Source organism: Priapulus caudatus, unplaced genomic scaffold, assembly GCF_000485595.1.
Source record: "Priapulus caudatus unplaced genomic scaffold, Priapulus_caudatus-5.0.1 Scaffold493, whole genome shotgun sequence".
NCBI lineage: Eukaryota > Metazoa > Priapulida > Priapulimorpha > Priapulimorphida > Priapulidae > Priapulus > Priapulus caudatus.
The window spans coordinates 14,229-19,000 of record NW_014577554.1 but is presented as its reverse complement, the minus strand read 5'-3'; the positions used below and the strand labels follow the sequence as shown (position 1 = coordinate 19,000).

Sequence of the window (4,772 nt, the reverse complement as noted above, 5' to 3'; positions counted from 1 at the left end):
TCTCGGACGGCGCGCCGTCCTCGAACTTCCAGTGAGCGAGTCACGCGCAGTCTCGTGTACGGTCGGTCCGCTGACGTCGACCGCGTCCGTCCAACAGCACTCCTACAAAACAATTGTATTCAATACCTGTACAGTACATCATAACATACTACATACACAGTATAGACGCATGCGGCATATTAGTGGTCATAAAGACGGTCGGGGTGTCAAAGCGCTTGATCCTGTCGACACACTCCTGCATACACTAAGTATCAACGGGTTATGAGGTTGCAATCTTATACATTGTAGATTTATAGTCATAAATAACATCACACAGGTATAAACACATTGTACCACCCGACGGCGTATGTGCATTGAGAGTACATACAGGATAATATACGATATCCACGAGGGTTATAACGCCCACTGCGGCTAATCAGCTGACCGCCTCATAAAGGGCGGGTCATGGGGGTAGCTCGCTGACAGCTCACCGCGTGCGTCACACTCCGTGAACACAAATGTAGCACAGGTATAAGTACATGCTTCATACTCATACTAACGCTGTGTCAGTGTGTGTGTATATGATATATACTATATAATATATATATATATATACTTTAATACACCTAATATGTCATACTTTCAGTATTTATACATAACATGCTATACTTCATGGGTAGTGTTTATACACACACACTAATTGACGTTATATTACTACACACACATATGACATGGGCCACGGCACACAGCTGTAGCGAGACACTTCGGCCACCATTGCTCCTACACTCACCCTCTCCAGTCTGCCTTTTCCCAGCCAAACGCTTGAATAGGACGTCGGCGCTTCTCAACCAATTCGACCTTCGTCTTAAAATAACTAGTTAACACAGAAAGAGGGTCATGCTGGATGAGTACCAAACCTTTAATGCAACCGGCCTTGTTCGTAACCAGGCATTCAGGCTATCAGATGTGATCAGCTTTCGGCGTCTGCCTAGTTACAAGTGGATAAGTGTTACTGTGCACCGTAAATAGGTAGGAAATAAAAAGTACATTTTTCCATTGTGCACAAGAAGTGTTAAGGTATATTCTCGTGTCAGCATTTTGTTGCGGATGAGAATAAAAGTCTGCATGTATACCATTTGCCTGTTTTACTGATATCTTGATTCGAGTTGGTTAAAGCAGTCAGTAGCACTCCGGTGATGGGAATACATAGCCCCATCAGTAAGCATATCAGAGAGTCGGGTTTGATTCATATATAATGATCGTCCTGAAAGGGGTAATTTTGGATTATCTCAACTAAGTTTCGACGAACTGGCAATTATTGCTCTAGTCATTGGTAAGAAATTCTGGACGACTACCACCTTTAATCCACAGTAGTACTTTATCATTATTCTATTAATGGAAAACTGAAATGGGTTAATTTTATTTTTTTTACGCAAATACACCATAAGGACAATTCGTGAACAGTAGTCAGTTTAAATATCGGTGCGTATAATTTCACCCCTTTCATCGTTTTTGTATAACGCGCAGTGTGTTTGTAAGAGTAGGTGGCGACACACCACTCACAGCGCTTTCACTGGTGTGTGTCTGGTGATTATGACACGCCTGATATGCCCCCATTCCTCGTGACTCCTTTGAGGCTGACTTTACTTATCACGAATCACTTCAGGCTCCGGCCAGCTTTTTTGATTCAATGCGATCGCCTGTAGACACACATATTCGACGGAGGCCTGAAGTGAAACTCATTCTGATTCCCTCTGGTATCTGGTCCGGAATAATGTCGGTGTTTTATTTTTCTTTTTCGTCTCTGGTTTTTTTTTATTGCTTGTCGCGTCGTCGATTATTGATTTTGGAGTGTGTATATGGTTGGATGCGATCAACCTAGCTCAGGGTCCTATGTCCTCCTGAGGATACTGCCGAGAACGTACCCTGGGTACGGCTGGGCATATACCGGAACACCGCTCACCCTCGGGTTACTATAAATATGCCGGACACGTTTACCTCATGCTCCTACTCCACTAAAAAGTCGTAGGGCAGTCGCCTACGCCTATATTACTTCCCTTTACGCATCCGCCGAACCCGTAATCCCTAATCCACTTGAACCATATCAGATATAATGTTGACCGAGGGACGTTCCGGTATTTATACCGCGACCGTTACCCAGAACGTTCTGTATCCGGCACGTACTCCCTTGGGGGACATCTTGACCCTTCATTGAGCTTTACGTTTTACTGAGAGACAGAAATAATAAAAGAGTAAATCTCACGAGGACTAGTGACCGTAAACATTGAACCAAAGTGACCTTCTAGCAGATTCACGTAGAATTCGGACAAAACATATTTTGAGAATCTCGGAATGAGTTCATGAAATTTCATGATAATGAATAAAATTACAATGCCATTTCACGTTTAATTCATGTTATCAACCTGCAATAAAGAGGTTCACGCAGGTTAGGAAACTGTTGCTAATCGGTTCATTACGTGAATTTATCGTAGAATAAAATTAATCTGAACATTTTGAAGAGTCGTTTATAACGTATACGGCGCGATTATGTTTCCTACGCTCACCCGACACACTGGAAGGTCTTTCCCACGGCAGAGGGATCATAGATGGCATTGCAGATGCCCTTTGCAACATCGCCAACCTACAAAAAATCCATCTCCATTCTCAAATGTCGTTTGTTTTCATCTACTATCATCAAACTTCACTTCATGAACGAGATACACTCCCGAGGTTTGTGTAAGCGAAGCATCGGTTAAAGCAGATCGTTATATCGCAGTGCTTATACTACGCTAGCATAGGAGGCTCGTGGAGTCACACACGAGCTTTGACAGTACATAACTGTGTCGTTCAATGAGAGATAGTGGATGACAAACTACAAAAGTGGTAGCGGAGATAACATTGTTAGCTTCTCTCTTTTTTTACTAATATGCAACAGAATTTTTTCTTTGACTGATACTATACTTTCTAGGATATAGAATTTACTAAATCTAAATTTTTGCATTCGTTGAGCGGTAAGTCGTTAAACGAAGCCCTGTGAACTTAAATACGAGATGAACAACGTATGTTAATTGACAGTAGTTGACACCGGACTACTGCTAACAGCTCTAGCCGTGTTCACACTGCAACGCCACAACGTACGCGTCGTCGGCGCGTGATGACCGCGCAAAGACTTGACTTACGAAAATCGGTTGCTTGACGGTCTGTTCGCCTTTCTTCCACATTGGCACCAGCTTACCGCTGCGTCGCCCTGAAAGCACCAATCGTGAAACATGAATCAAGCGTTTTAGTGCAGTGACAGGATGAAACTGCGTGGTTAAATCGAGGTTTTTAAACCTTGACTGCGCTACGAAACAGTTTGTCATACCTTCTCCAGTATTGAACTTCCTGACAATAACTACAGCATGTGTGCTGATAAAATGCTCTCCATCTCGAAAATATTGGGTTACATTCTGGCACAGGTGCACAACAAAGAGGAAACAATGACTTTCTCAAGTGTTTGTCTTAATCAATTATAATACCCTTAACATGCATATTATAACTAAAATAATAAACTGCCAGATCCCGAGCAGAACTTTCAGACAAGTCTTACACACGGTCTGACCCTTCGAAAATAACTCGAACAGAACTTCATATTTCTGGCAGAATTCATCGTCTATATAATTGACATTAATCCCGGAGAGGGGTGCGGGCGTGGACCGTGGCGCCACCTACAGGAGCCGATTAAGTATCGCAGGAAGCGGTCCTCCGGTCCGTACATGTCCGCCGGCCGCATGATGATGGCGTCCGGAAACTCCTCCCTCACCGCGATCTCTCCCCTCGCCTGCGGACGACAACGACATCGTTAACACGTGGCTCGTTAACACGTGGCTCGTTAACACGTGGCTCGTTAACACGTGGCCCGTTAATGACGCTAACGATGACAATACAAATGAGTTGTAGTGAATTTTTGCAACATAGACGAGCTCACAGTAGGTATATATCTAATATCTATGCATTTTGCTGCGAATTAGCCCTGCCGTAGGCCCCCCTTCCCCGTCTGTGCGAGAGAGATCGCCATGCCCCCCTCTGATACGGCTGCTATACAAGTTCGGCTTGGGTTCTTGGGGGCAGTGACCTCATCTGTCTACCCGAGACGAGCACTTCCAACCATTGGAAGAAAGTAAGAAAGGCAACCACGACAAGTAAGGAGAGAAACCACAGAAGGCTTTTCTTTTCTTGCAGCAGGCGGCCATTTTGTTTGTATGTTATGCGTGCAATGAATGATGGGACTAACTCTAGAACGCGATAAACTCTAGAACTCTAGAACTCTCCAACTAACTCTAGAACTCTAGAACTCTAGAACTCTCCAACTAACTCTAGAACTCTCCAACTAACTCTAGAACTCTAGAACTCTAGATCACGCGAGAAAAACGTGAACGCGTGATCCAATATGGCTGCGCCCACAATCGCCAGATATTTCTCGGCTCACAATGTAAAAAACACATTAATTTTCAAGTCGTAAGAAATCGTAAGTTTTTCAGTTTGATCGTACATTCGTAAAAACATCTTGGAATTAGTAAGGAATACAATAAAAATCGTAAGGGTTGGCAAGTCTGAGAACAACAACCACAACTTATAAGGAGGGCAACTACGGCAAATAAGGAGGTCAACCACTACAAGTGACGCTGGCAACCGTGGCACCTGCCATCAGTGTGTGGAATTACATCTACCAGTAAGTTGGACTCTAGCCATGGTTACGCACCTGCACACACCACGACAAGTAAGTGTCTCGGGGAGACACTAACCCTGGTTAC

At 43.9% G+C, this 4,772-nt stretch overlaps 1 protein-coding gene and 1 long non-coding RNA gene across 2 annotated transcripts in view; one reads left to right on the top strand and one right to left on the bottom strand.

The window, feature by feature from the left end:
• The window catches only part of LOC106810989 (nucleobindin-2-like), a gene marked incomplete at its 3' end in the record, with an annotated part of 26,692 nt that overhangs the window by 17,047 nt on the left and 4,873 nt on the right, over positions 1–4,772 (top strand).
• The window catches only part of LOC106810990, a 7,312-nt gene that overhangs the window by 1,695 nt on the left and 845 nt on the right, over positions 1–4,772 (bottom strand). The window lies entirely within an intron of this gene.